The 14,662-nt window shown below is 38.5% G+C and overlaps 1 protein-coding gene across 2 annotated transcripts in view; it reads right to left on the reverse strand.

Moving 5' to 3' along the window:
- Positions 1-14,662, reverse strand: part of osbp2b (oxysterol binding protein 2b) — a 60,204-nt gene that overhangs the window by 31,881 nt on the left and 13,661 nt on the right. The window contains exon 1 of one of the 2 annotated variants that reach the window (XM_079608642.1): positions 7,316-7,525. The exons of the other annotated variant lie outside the window; for it this stretch is intronic. The gene's annotated coding sequence lies outside the window, so the exon portion shown is untranslated. Of the gene's footprint in view, positions 1-7,315; positions 7,526-14,662 lie in introns of those variants that run through there. 2 annotated transcript variants of the gene reach the window in all.

The raw sequence follows: 14,662 nt of genomic DNA on the forward strand, positions 1-14,662 counted from the left end.
CTCAGATTGATCAGTAAAGCTATACGTCCTGCAGAAATACAGATAACAGCTTTAACACAAAGACTGACGCAGTCAAACTTAAACAGTCACAATGGAATTAAATTGAAATGATTTGTTTTACTAGTTAACAGCTAAATAATATTCTGGATGGTAGAAATGAGAGACAGGAAGTGAGAGAGGTGGATGGGTAATGAGTTCCAGAGGAAATACAGATAATTATGAAAGATGCTAAAAGAGGAGAGTCTATATTTAAAACTCAGCAGAAGGAAGAATCCACTGGAGGACAGGATCCTGAAGCACAAACTCTCAAATAGTACCACACTGATCAATGATAAGAGACTCGTAAGTGATGAGTTGTGTGATCTTGAGCTGAATGAATGGAGCTTTGAAAAACGACTGAAAAAGAACAAATAAAAATCTAAGCTTGTTTCCACCACTGAATAAAAAATACAAAAAGGGTAATTGCAGAATTGTGAGATGTAATTCCGTGGTGGAAACAAGCTTTCATAAACAAATGTGATGACTATTAACATACAGTAATAAGATGATTTCAGAGGAGAGTTCAGAGTACACTGCATAAAAAAAGCACTGTCAAACACAGATCTCTGTGTGTGTGTGTGTGTGTGTGTGTGTGTGTGTGTGTGTGTGTGTGTGTGTGTGTGTGTGTGTGTGTGTGTGTGTGTGTGTGTGTGTGTGTGTGTGTGTGTGTGTGTGATTCCTCTGTAGCAGGGGTCAATCAGCATATTTTCAGCCTGCATCTGATTGGCTCTCTGACTCTGATGGACTGTTTCTGGCTTAAGTGAAAGGTCATTCACTTAAGAAGGTGCTGAGCTATTGACTCCTTAAGAATTTTATTATTATTATTAATTAGATAGACAATATTTGATACCTTAATATTTAAATAAAAGTTATAAGGAATGTCTAATTCAAAGTATTGAGTAATTAAGTATTCAGCCATGACTTTATGAGCTTTTAAATCAGCAAGTTTTAAAGATCAGAAATATTCAGTTAAATACTCAGGCTGAAGTAAAAGACGGTGACTCCTTGTAGAAATCATTTTTGATTTGATTATTTTATTTAATATATTTTCTTTTATTTAAATATTATGTATTTATGTAAATCTTATTTTAAATATGAATTATTTAGGCATAATTGTTTAGATTAGAAGGTCTAAAGAAATATTCATTCATTCAGGTTTCTGCAGGATGTGATTTCATGTCTCTGCTCAGTGCTCACAATCCTGATCTTGATTTGAAGAGTATAGGGGTGTGAAGTCTGATCCTCTCTCTAAAGATGGGTCCTATAAACACCCCTTCAGAATGTGTTATTAAACCTGTGATTATGTTCCTGTGATTTTGACTCTACACTTTTAGACTTTTCAGATCACAGTATAGTTCTGAGAGTGTTTTTGAAGAGTATCTCTGGCACACACGCGCACACACACACGCGCACACACACACGTTGGTGCAACTACATTATGATGACTCTCCATAGGCGTAATGCTTTGTATACTGTACAAACTGTATATTCTATCCCCTATCCCTAAACCTACCCATCACAGGAAACATTCTGCATTTTTAATTTTTTTTATAAAACATTGTTTTGTATGTTTTTTAAGCTATTTGAATTACGAGGACTCATGAAATGTCCTCATAAACCACGTTGAAGTTGTAATACCAGTGTAATACACGTCATTATACAAATTTGTCCTCATAAATCACATAAACAAGAGCACACACACAGAGATTCCTCAATTACAGGCTGATACAACATCTCAGACCTAATCCAAAAACGCACCCGTGCAATAACAGCAGCCCGTCGTCGATACACAAACAGATAATGACTCATACAGACGCACACACGCACAGACATCTTAAATCCCTGTGAATGTCATAGGAGCCAATATTAATAGAGGAAATAAACCGAGTATTAATCAGCAAGTTCATCGAGAGATACACAGACCGCCTGCTACCAGAACACATCATTAGTGAGAAAGCATGTCTCCGATCACACAGGCACTATAAGTGACTCCTCTTTAGGGGATGGAGTCGTCTCTCCCCTCAGTTCTTTTTACCCTTTTGCCCTGGAGACCCTGGCTGTGATCCAGCTGGCTGTTAGTGGAGCGCCACTGACCTCGCTGGTACACGCAGCGCCAAATGATCCAGAATGCATTAGAAGGCATTAGTGGCACAAAAACACTCAGATGCCTCTTATGTGCTGGGTATTATTATGATGATATAGTTAAACCAAATGACTGGAAAACAGTGTGAGTCTAAAAATAAGGAGATGAGTTACAGCGGTCCAGAGACGATAATCAGATGCAGATGACATCTCATCTAAAAGAGCCACGAGACACCAATCCAATTACTAAAGCCCAGATCAGACCTGACAGATTATTTACAACCTCAAGTACAAATAAACATGCTGCTCACACACATTCAGCTGAGGTTTACTGCCTCAGAAGTCCATGTCTTCTATGAGGCCATCTATTACAATATGTTGAAAATTATTTAAAAAAGAAGATTCTGTCACTGAAACTTCCCATGATGCTGCTTCAAATCTGCATGACTTTCTTTCTTTCAGTGAACATAAAAGGGGAGTTTTTGAAAAAAAAGAGAATATCACGGTTGCTTTTTTTCAGAATAATGACCGTGAAATAGAAATGGGTCTGTCAACTTCAAAAAGTATAATTCGAGTCGTGCATCATATTCCGAGTTTTCTCAAGTCACATGATAGATTAGTGAGAGGAACAGACTGAAATTAAAGTTGTTAGTCAGTGCAAAGGGTCTGAAATGGACTACATGTATAAATATATTGCCTATATATTATTTTAGTATTGAAATACAGCTCAAATAATTTAAAATATAAACATTAGATGAAAGACTTCAAATTATAAATGTTAAGCTGAAATTACTACAATTACTAAAGCTAAAATTGAAATAAAAATAAATTTGAGCTGAATAAAAATATTTTAAAAATAAAAAAGACAACAGCACAATCTTAATCTATAAAATTAAAATATAAAAGCTAATTATTAATAAATTCTATAAAACAATATAAATGATACTAAAATAACACTATCAAATTGCATCAACATTATTATATCCAATGCCAAACACGTTGAATCTAACATGTCTCTGACCAAATGTCATTAACATCAATGATGCCTTATTTGATTTGAGAACTACAGCAGAGGATGAGTAAATATTGACAGCAGGTTCCTTTTAGGTGATTCCTTTACCTCTCCACCAAAAATAAAGCATTTGAAATATGAACGTATTAAAGTGTATTTAGTCAGAATACACAACACATTTTGAATGCTAGTCAATAGATAAATATGTTTTTGGGTCCAGACGGTTAAAGCTTCTACTAACGGGCAATGCCAAAACTTGACCATTTATGTTTAACAGCAGACCAGCCAGAGAATATTCATTAGTGTGTGTGAAGCAGCATCTTCACTGAAGAGAGAAATACTGTAAACAAAACCACCAGGGCAAAGAGAGATTTCATTTATTTAGAAATGCCACTGTTTTTGATCAGATGGTGAAACTCGAAAAATTTGAATATCGTGCAAAAGTTCATTTATTTCAGTAATTCAACTCAAAAGGTGAAACTAATATATTATAGAGACTCATTACATGCAAAGTGAGATATTTCAAGCCTTTATTTGTTATAATTATGGCTAACAGATTATGAAAACCCCAAATTCAAAATTAGAATATTGTGAAAAGGTTTTCATAAGCTGTAAGCCATAATCATTGAAATTATAAAAAATAAAGGCTTGAAATATCTCACTTGGCATGTAATGAGTCTCTATAATATATTAGTTTCACCTTTTGAGTTGAATTACTGAAATAAATGAACTTTTGCACGATATTCAAATTTTTAGAGTTTCACCTGTGCAGACAACCATTCAAGTCGTTGTCTGCGGCGTGAGACAGAAACCACAGCAGCACGAGTTTGAGCGTGGCTGGATCCTGCTGTAATGAAGAGTGGATACGGCTCAAGACGGCCCACCGCTGAGACACAATTTCATATCGCAGCCTTTTCCTTCTGCCAACATTTAATATGCCATATGCTCCGCTCCTCTCTCTCTTCTTACACATATTCCACCCGTCATCCACATCCAAACGCAGTGTTTGCATAAGGAAAGGGTGAGATTTCACTGCTCACTCTTGTTAATTGGGCAAAACAGATCGCTTCTTGGTTTACGGGCATGAGCGATCACTGGATTGAGTGTTTGCTGTTCGGGTTGAGAATGGTCCTGTGGGGAGAGGTGGCTAGACACTGTTCCTGTGGGCCGTGATGTTACAGAACTGTCCATCTGCTCCATACTCTTCTCCCTCCGCAACTTCATCTCCCTCTCGGTTTGTCACTTTACCCCACCACTCCTGCTATACTTCACACCAGGGAGCGTTCAAGAGAGAAATAGCTTCTATAGATAGAGCCAAATAGTTGGCAGAAGTCGCCCCGGGTTATGTGTGCATTTTTGCGCAAGTGTAAATATAAGAGAAACAGTGTGGGCAGGGATTTCTGGGTGATTCTAAATGTCTAGACTAGACTATTCTACACGTAGGAGGCACTCTAGTGCTTTCAGGATCGTCTGAAAAGGGCAGAGGCAACAACATGAGGAGAGGATGAAGAGATCACAGAGGACATCTGTGCCAACTGCTCGACCATGTGGAGAGCAGAGCAAGAATTAGCCTACACCAAACCAGCAATGACTAAATAGCTAGAGAGAACAGATTCAAAAGCTCTGCAGTAAAGTAATGTCACGGACCATTCGATAAAGCAATGCATTGCTAAGGGAGATATTGATGGGAGAGATATCAGGGGAACATAAGTGAAGACATCATGGTTTACTTCAATTTTCCTTCAGGATTTTTAAAAATACAAAATGCCAAAATGCAGTAAAACAGTAATATTGTGAAATATTATTGCAATTTAAAATAACTTTAAAATATAATTTATTCCTGTGATGACAAAGCTATATTTTCAGCATCATTACTCCAGTCTTCAGTCACATGATTCTAATATGCTGATTTGCCGCTCAAGAAACATTTCTTAGTATGGTTGTTCTGCTTAATGTGGTAACACTGCTATGGTGTCTTTTTCAGGATTTCAGGATCAAGAAAAACTTTAATGCAACATTACTGAATCAAAATATTGAATTCTTTTTCTCTTTTTTCTCTTTTTTTTTTAAGAGGAAAAAACATAGTGATCCCAAACTTTAAAACAGTAGTGCATATAATGTCTTATAAACATCTAGTCAGTTGTTTCTCAAATCAAACACTGACTAAATGGAAATAATGCTAGTTTGCCCATATGTTTCTTCTCCCGCAGACCAATCAAACACAGCATCTGTTTGTCAGCAGATAATAGTGCAGGTTGTGCTTGCATTTTACATTGTAATATTTTTGGAACAGAAAATGGTCAGAGATGAAGTTGAGTGGGCAATCATGTTGAATATTGCCACCCTGTCTCGACCAGAGAGAAGAATACTACTTAATATAATAACCTTTAATGTTTTTAATGACTAGTAAGGGGATGATTCAGAGTGTAAAAAATCTCAAATGGCTTACTGCAAACATATCTCCAGCAAACTGGAAAAGTAATCGCGATCACTGATTTTAAAGCTGCAGACAGCAGAGATGAACACAGATCTTGGGATGAAAGCAGTGTTATTTTAGTTCTGTTCTGGGCAAGAAGTCCCCAAGCAGGGAGAGTAGCAATAACCCCCTTAGGGTAAACAAAACAGAACCAACAAGAATGTATTGCAGATATCATTAATGTCAATATTTTAATATACAACATAATTCGAGAATTTAGAATGCCATACTGACTGACGAGAGGAGGAGCCAGGGATGGAGGAGGGTAATTAGCTCCTGAGAACGCGATAGCTGCTGATAATACTGAGGGATATAGATATATATATATATATATATATACAGTGATAGACGTCGTATTCCTATAGGCAGACGTGGATCAGCTGACGCAAGCTTGACTAACGTGACCTGCCAGAACTAATGCTTGATAATTATTTATATAGCCTACTATTATAATATTTTGAATTAGCTTTTATTTTTTAATAGTTTTTTATTATGTCTATTTAGGTTTATTTCAGTTTGAGTTTTACCAATTGTAGTACTTTAACTTCAATTTAAAGATTAATTGAAGTGAATGAACACTACAGTAGTTATGACTGACACAAAAAGACTTATACAAGACACAATGGATTGATTTGCCACCTCAACCTCACAAGAGAGTTCAGAAGAGCAATAGAAAGGGAGAGAAAGGAGAAAAGGGCAACCAAGGAAGAGAGAGAGAGAGCAGGCAGAAAATGAGACAGACAAGGAGAGGCAGAGTGACAAAAAGCGAGGGAAAGAAAGGAAGTCCACGAGAAAGCGTGCTAATCCCATCTGAGACTGTGGTCTGGGAGTGAATGACCGGACGGCTGGACAAATAAACAGCATGAGGATTCACGTCTCACACTGTAACATCACCAAAGCATGTCTCTCCTTCCTTCTCCCTTCTTTTTCCTTGTTTCCAGCCAGTTTCATAATCAATTACGACTGTTGTAGAAACCAGGCTGAGTGTGTATCCAAGCATACAGAGTCTCTCAACTGTACAGTGAGTCTCCCTGTGGGCTAAAACACGCACAAACACACAAAGGCACAAACGAAGCAAGAGGCAAAGACTAATAAACAGCCACAACGCAGTTAAAATCCTAAACATGAACAGACTGGAGATTAGGACCCACATACATGGTTTTCATCTCTCTCTCATACACATACAAACCACATGCAAATCACACTGTAATGCCCAACGGACAGACATTAAAAAAGGAAGGAGAGATGGATAGCGCGAGGAGAGATGGATGGAGGTATGAGGAAGAGAGAGAGATACACCATCTGTCATCATGTAGTAAATCAGGTCAGGCTGGATTGTGTGAGATTATAAAACGCACACAGAGTCATTGCACAGGGGTGAGACATAACACACACCACACAAAAATAACACACACGCACCCACCCGCCATTTAAAAACAACACACACAACAGAAACTTATCCATATCTGAATAAACTTGCCATTAATAACAGAAAAAACAATCACACTTAACAAAGGCTACTGAATCACAGGAGACAAATTCGTCACATATCTATTTAATTAAATATGATATTATTAATGTCATATAGATATATCCAATGCAAAGTGGTTATGACAATCTAACTAGACACAACCAACTCAAGCAATCCGAAACACAATCCTGAGCTTTTATCAGCTGGACTGGACACATGCTATGATATTACTTACAGGAGAGAGCCCTTCCCCTCCTTCTCTCTGCTGGAGAAGAGATTCACTCCTCAGTTAAGAATCCAGTTGGAGCTAAAGGAAAGAAATAAGAGCGTGCGAGAGAGAGGGAGAAAGAGAGAGAGAACAAGCTTGTCTATGAGCTCATCCTCATAAAAAAAGAAGAGGTCACTTCTGTCGGATCTCTGCTCTGGTCTATACTCCGAGAAAATGAATGAGCTTACTGAGAAAAAGGAGGGGTAGGGAGAACGACTGGGAGGGGAAGAGCAGCCAGTAAGATAGGTGGGAAAATAAGAGCAAGGAGAAAGAGAGAGAGAGAGAGAGAATACCAGGGAAACCATCACCAATTAATCGCTGACACTTTGCTCAAAGAACAGTCTTCAGCACCACGGACAAAGGAACGGAGAGCGATAATGAGAGAGCGAGAGTGAAATATGAAGGGCGAAATGAGAACGTGATGTCCAAACGTCGGGCGTGTTGCGATGAGTTTGAAACGATGACGGGGACACGAGGCGCTTCTTTCTTGCCTTGTGATGCGCCTGCTGAGGAATGCTGGGTAATGAGTGCACATACCAGAACTGATCATTCGGCCACACTCTCTCTGAGTGTGACAGACAGAAAGCTGAAAAACCACATGCATGTCTGCATACCTTCATTAGACTCTAAACAAGCCCAATGGCGTGCTGTTAAACAGCGCAAACTGAAAACAGAAGGAGAACACAAGGAAGAAACGAAAACAGATGCTGACTAAAAACAGAAGTGGATTAAAGGGCAATACGCATTTTGCAGTGTCAGAAGTCACAATGCTAATGTGAGAACTGACTAAATTGAATCAGTTTACCCGAACAAATCCACACAAAAGTACAGTGTGTTCCCAAAGTATTACTGAAAATAACTTTTTGGACTTCTCAGATTTGATAACTGTGCTAAACTCACCACAATGCCAGTGTGTTGCCATATGGTTGCTAAGGTGTTCTGGGTGGTTGCTAGGTGTTTTTTTACCGGCCCAAGTCAAAAGAGAGCAATCCTGGGCTGCATTGAAAATCGCATACTATCTTGAATAGGAACTTACTTTGCGACCGCTAAAAAAAGTATGTTCTATACAGAATGAGTGTGTGTTGTATGACTGTAATCTGGACATAATACATTTGTCATGTTGCCCTTATCACGTGGTCACCAAATCCTCTCCCATGGCCTAGTCTTTAATGAGTTTGAATACGGCCATACTTCTTTTGTCACATACTATTTTTCAACTATATAGTAGGGAAGTATGTGATTGGGTGCGGCCCAAGTGTATATTTCTAGTCTCTAAGTATATGGGTAAGTGTTTGAAAAGTAACACACCTCTCCTTAAGTCACACAATCTGATGGCATCATTCATATCAGTAGCAGGGCAGTCTCGCATAGCCAGACCTTCAGAATGACGGCTGAAGGTCTGGAATTCATAGCAGCTTTCTTTGGCCAAGGCCTGCCCATAAGGCCGTTTGACCGTCATGTCAAACAACCAATTACAGTTCGTTTCATTCAGTGTCACGTTTCGGGGCGTGGAAATGTCCCCACAACAACAGACCGGCGTGCAACAAGTGCCTCAAACAAAACTCCTGGACATCTCTTAAAGAGTCTATGCCGTGAACCTCGCATACTTTTAAGAATCCTACGTTTAGCTGATCTTGATAAATGCTCATTGTCACTCATGTAAACACAATAGTTTTTCTTCCGCAATCACACGTCTGCGTTTTGTTTCCCGGCGGACCGAAAATAAACGCGACACTCGCGCCCCCCGGAAATCCGATAAAATTAAACCAATCAGATGACGACTTCGACATTCCTGAAGTGTTTCCAGTTAAGTGTACCATATGCATCAGACGTTTAGCCAACGTTCCGTGGGCGTGACGTCTGAGGCTGAGACTAGTAGCAGGGTGGACGAGTTGTGCGCCAAATTTCTAACATGCTATGTGAGCAATAACAATTGGGATGCTTGCCCACTAAAGACCTACTAACTAAAAGATCTAATACAGGGATGGGCAATTAAAATACTAGAGAATTCAAGTATGTTTGATCAAGGATAAAGCTACTCTGCAGGACTGGAATTGCCCACCACTGGTCTAATTGCTATGCTGTCAGTATTGTGGTCAGGGATGGCCTGCCACCTGCTGGCTTTAAGATTATATCACACTATAAACAGCATGTGTTTACATGAACCAGGTGATGAACAGGTTTAGTGGGTGATAATTTATTAATCTGGCTCTGGCAGATGCTTGTATCCGGAGAAACCTGGTGCCTTTCAAGCTACACGTTCTACGTGTTCTATGGGGATTAAACACATGACCTCGGTGTTGGCGAATCTGTATTTCAGTCTATGCAAGATCTCACCATGACGCCCACTCCCACCATCCTGACAACCAGACACTGGAGCACAGGGATCAGCCGCTGTCAGAGTGACTCAGACTATGTGTGAAAACAAACAGGGTGAGGTGGGTCTGCTGGGACATTGAGGCAGAGAAAGCGTGACAGACAGGTGGGGGGTTGCAGACAAAAATACCGGTTCAAAAATAGATACTGTTATGAGCGGGCTTTTAGAGCTCATGGTGCTGATCTAAAAGCTTGAGATCAATGATGTGTGAGTCTGACCCACTTCTCTGTCTCTCACTTCCTTTAGAAAATCACTCTCTACATCATCGTCTTTCAGCAAAGCTCAGGCTGACAAAGACAACCAGATTCTTCACTGCAAACCTCGTCTAGACCAAATCACGCATCGCCGCTTCCTCTTTAGTAGTATTATATAATCGTAATCTTAATCTTGATTTTCACAATTACATGAGCAGTTTAGACAGCATCAAATGTTATCAATATTTCTGGACAGTTTTTCCTAGAAGAAAAAAGTGTAAATAAAATAAAGTCCATACCTCAACCTGATTGAAATGCTGTGGCGGGACCTTAAGAGGTCTTAAAAAAATAGGTAACACATGACATATTACACTGTGTCATTATTTATTTAACTAAATTAAAGCCAAATTGGAGGTGCCATGTGTGACAAACTAAGTACATCCTGTGATTTAATTGCTTGTAGAACGACCTTTAGCTGCAATAAATTGAAGTAATTGTTTTCTTATGACTTTCTCAGTTTCTCACATCATTGTGGGGGAATTTTGGCCCACTATCTTAGCAACATTGCTTCAGTTCATTGAAGTTTGTAGCATCTGTTTATGCCCAGCTCTCTTAAAGGGTAACTCAACCCCTGGTCAGAGCTTGACTCCACCCACTGGCAATGCCCTGAAAAGTGAAGCCAAAGCGTCTTGATCACCCCCTGCTTACGCAGTACCACAACATCCAATAGGAAAATTCAGTAGCCACTGTTCAACCTGAAGAGGGCAGCACTCAGACGTGTTTACACCATATATTGTAGAATTAAAACACTTTATACCCAAATGTCAACAAATTTACTTGAATCAATGAACAGCATTCATAAAGCCCCAGTCTTATAGATCATTAACTAAAAAAAGTTGTTTTAGGGTTTAGTTACCCTTTAAAGGTGAGGTAAGCAGTATTTCAAAAACGCTGTTGGACAATGTTGATATTTGAAATCAACCCAAACAAACAAACCCCTCTCTTCATTGCTCCGCCTTCAAAACTCAGCCTCCAATCCTAACCGCTCTGCTCTCGAACCCCGAGAACCGGCATGCAAAGCACGATCAATGACGCTAAAAACACGCATTCTCTAGCAGTCGTCAGCGCGACTTACACTAGCTGGCCTCTGTTACGCACACAATCCACAAGTGGATGTCTGTTTGTCATTACAGAAGCACAACAAAATTATGCTTCACGAAAAATAAAGTGCAGATGATGAACGAATGACAAGGAAGCACAAAAAATGAACACACAGTACACAATAGTAATTACAAACAAGAGTTGGTTGTTAGTTGCCAACAGCACAGCAGCTCCAGATAAACAATGACACTCAAACCCAGTGTTACTCGCGTGTGGAGCGGAATCAAAGCAACCTCTGCGTCTGTTTTCAGGCGTCTGTTTTTACCTCTTAGCTCTTTCTAGCGCTGGAAAGCTTTTCTAGTATTAATGCGGGTCCTAAAGCTCTTGCCCAGTCATAACCCTTCATTTCCAGTGATTTCTTCTGAGCTGTTCTCTTTTGAATTGTCTCATCTCTATTTCTGCAGTCTTTCTTCAAATCTCCCTCTTGCTCGTTCTCTCCTCCACCGTCATACGCCCCAATTCTGATTGGCTACACACATTTGTTGTTGTTTGTTTGTGTGTCAGTCCGACTAACTTCTAAAACAGCGTTTTTCAAATACCGCTTACCCCACCTTTAAGTTCCTGCCATTGCATTTCATTTGGGTAGAGGTCTCTGGACTTTGACTGGGCCATTGCAACATCTAGCCATTCTGTTGTTGATTTGCTGGTGTTCTTGTGATCATTATCCTGTTGCATGAACCAATTTTGGCCAAGCTTTAGGTGTCGGACAGATGGCTTCACAGATTTGACTCTAGAATACTTTGACATTCATTGGAGTTCATGGTCGACTCGGTGACTGCAAGGTGCCCGGGGGTCCCGTGGCTGCAAAACAAGCCCAATTCATCACCCCTTCACCACCGTGCTTGACAGTTGGTATGAGGTGTTTGTGCTAATATGCCGTGTTTGGTTTACACAAAAGTTGCGCTGTGCATTCGGACAAAATCTCTCCAGTTTGTTCTCATCTGTCCAAAGGACATTGTTCCAGAGTTTGTGTGGTTTGTTCAGATGCAACAAACCTAAAAGCCATGCTGCCACTTTATTTTTAGAGAGAAGAAGCTTTCTCCTGGTAACCTTCCAAACAGTACTTGTCCAGTCTTTTTCTAATTGTACTTTAATGAACTTTAACATTTAACATGCTAACTGAGGCCTGTAGAGTCTGAGATGTAGCTCTCAGGTTTTTTTGCAGTTTCTCTGAGCATTGCACTGTCTGGCCTTGGGGTGAATTTGCTGGGATGTCCTAATATATATATATATATAATATATATATACAGTAGTCAACATCTGAAGTGGATTAAAACCTTTCATCAAAGTTATACATTAAATTTGAACAATACCCGTTCTTGTCTTAGGAGAACTTTAAAGAACTTTTTTGATCCACTTTAAATGTTGAATGCTGTGTGTGTGTGTGTGTGTGTGTGTGTGTGTGTGTGTGTGTGTGTGTGTGTGTGTGTGTGTGTGTGTGTGTGTGTGTGTGTGTGTGTGTGTGTGATTATATATATAGTATAGACCACCATAAATAGTGGTATAGTGTAGTGGCCAAAAGTAATGTCCAGGCCCGGGAATGTACATACCGGTTCTCACCCTTTATCTAAATATTATTTTTTTTAAATTGATTTTAAAAAAGATTTACAAGATTTTGTAACAATATAATGTAGTTGTGCTTTGAGTCAATTGTTTTATGATAACGCAATTAAACATGCCAAATTGTGCAGACATAATTTTGGGACAGGCTGTTTTTGGGGTCCTTGGGGTCAGTATTAATACTTTTATTCAGCAGCTATGCATTAAATTGATCAAAAGTACAAAAGATATAAATATCTTTACTATTGTTACAATGATTTCTACTTCAAATAAATGTGGTTCTTTTGAACTTTCAATTTAAATTATTTAAAATTGCTTACACACAATTTCTGAAACCATGGCTTTTTTCTCACACATCTCTTGCAAAAGCAATCACTTAATTCAAAACTATTTTACTAACTTCTAAAAATTGTTTTTGCATAGTAACTACATACAAACGATTAGCCATATACACACCAAACTACACACGGATATGACAAATGTGAAACACTACCATCTTGTGTCTGTACTCCTGTATGTGCACAAATACACTCTCAGATATAAAGTATGAGTGCACAATTGATGAACTACAGTCAAACTGAACTGAATCAACACTGAAATGACTTGAGCTGAATAATGACACTATTAGCTTTTAAAACTGCTTTAGAGCAGAATTTGAATTGGTTACTAGTGAAGCTGCTTTGAAGCAATCGGTATTGTATAAAGCTGTATAGAAATAAATGTGACTTCACTTGTTGTATGCATATTCGTTATATATTATATAAAAAATTATTTTACAAATATTATACAAAATAAACAGAAATGCAATTCAATTCAATTTAGGTATATTTACACTAAAAACAGAAATGCACGGGAGTAAAAAAAAAAAAAATTATTTGTCAAAACATTGAGTTTTGATTTCTAAGTGAACAAATTAGGTAAAAGTGTTTTCACACATGATCATTGGTAAATGAGTGTGGCATTTAAATGGCAGTGTTTTTCAAATGTAACACAAGAGCTGTTAGTTTTGAATGATTCTAATGTAGAGAACTGTGCCGTTTTCAGACTTGGTCTGAGGTGTAGCCTAATGGGTTTACTGAGTATAGGCCTCAAGTAGCACCACTTTTAGTGTGCAAGCAATTAAAAAAAATCTTGACTAAATATTTATCAGCACAACTGTTTTCAACATTGATAATAATAATAAATGTTTCTTGAGCACTAAATCAGCATATTAGAATGATTTCTGAAGGATCATGTGACACTGAATACTGAGAACTTTCCATCACACAAATTTTGTAATTTATTATGGATTTATGCAAGCTATATGATCTATAATCTTTAATGAAAGGGTCCAAAGTTTATTGTGAGTACTTCTCCAAATGTAAATGTCAAAGTAAGTGGAAGTTGGGGAGGTTTCAGGGTGATTTTACTGACCTTGACTATTTGTTCTTTTGAACATGATTTATTACTGACCAACCGGTCATGCTAATACATGGCACACAGAAAATGGGCATGAATCATTATTGTTAGAGATTTTTGGACTGACCACAAACACAAAAGACATCATCAGCATTCAGTCCGTCATTCTTACTGACACACATAATGCTCACATAGACAGAATACACAGAATGCCAGAGCACCGCAAAAATAGAAAGCTTGGGTTTGTTTGTGTGTGAGAGGAAAGAGTGGGCAGCGTCTGGAATGGAATGAAGAGAGGGGGCTGGAGCAAAGCCAGCGTTTCATATGGACGCGAATCTGACATACAAGAGAGATTAGAGAGAAAAATGTAAAAAAGAGCTCTGTTGTCATGTGAGCGCTGGCTAGGTTCTCATGAGAACTGAAATCACGTGCCAAAATGAGCACTCCTGTCCCCTTGTGGTGAACCTGTTAAAAGCAGAAGACTTCTTGTCCCCTGTTTTATCCCACTTCTAAATATCTTAACGTAAAAAAAAAAAAAAAAACGAATAATGAAAAATAAAAAAAATGTATTATAAAAATATTTGTATTTTATTTTATGTCAGATATAAATTAATAAACACTTTT

This window comes from Phoxinus phoxinus (assembly GCF_949152265.1).
Source record: "Phoxinus phoxinus genome assembly, chromosome: 3".
NCBI classification, from domain to species: Eukaryota; Metazoa; Chordata; class Actinopteri; order Cypriniformes; family Leuciscidae; genus Phoxinus; species Phoxinus phoxinus.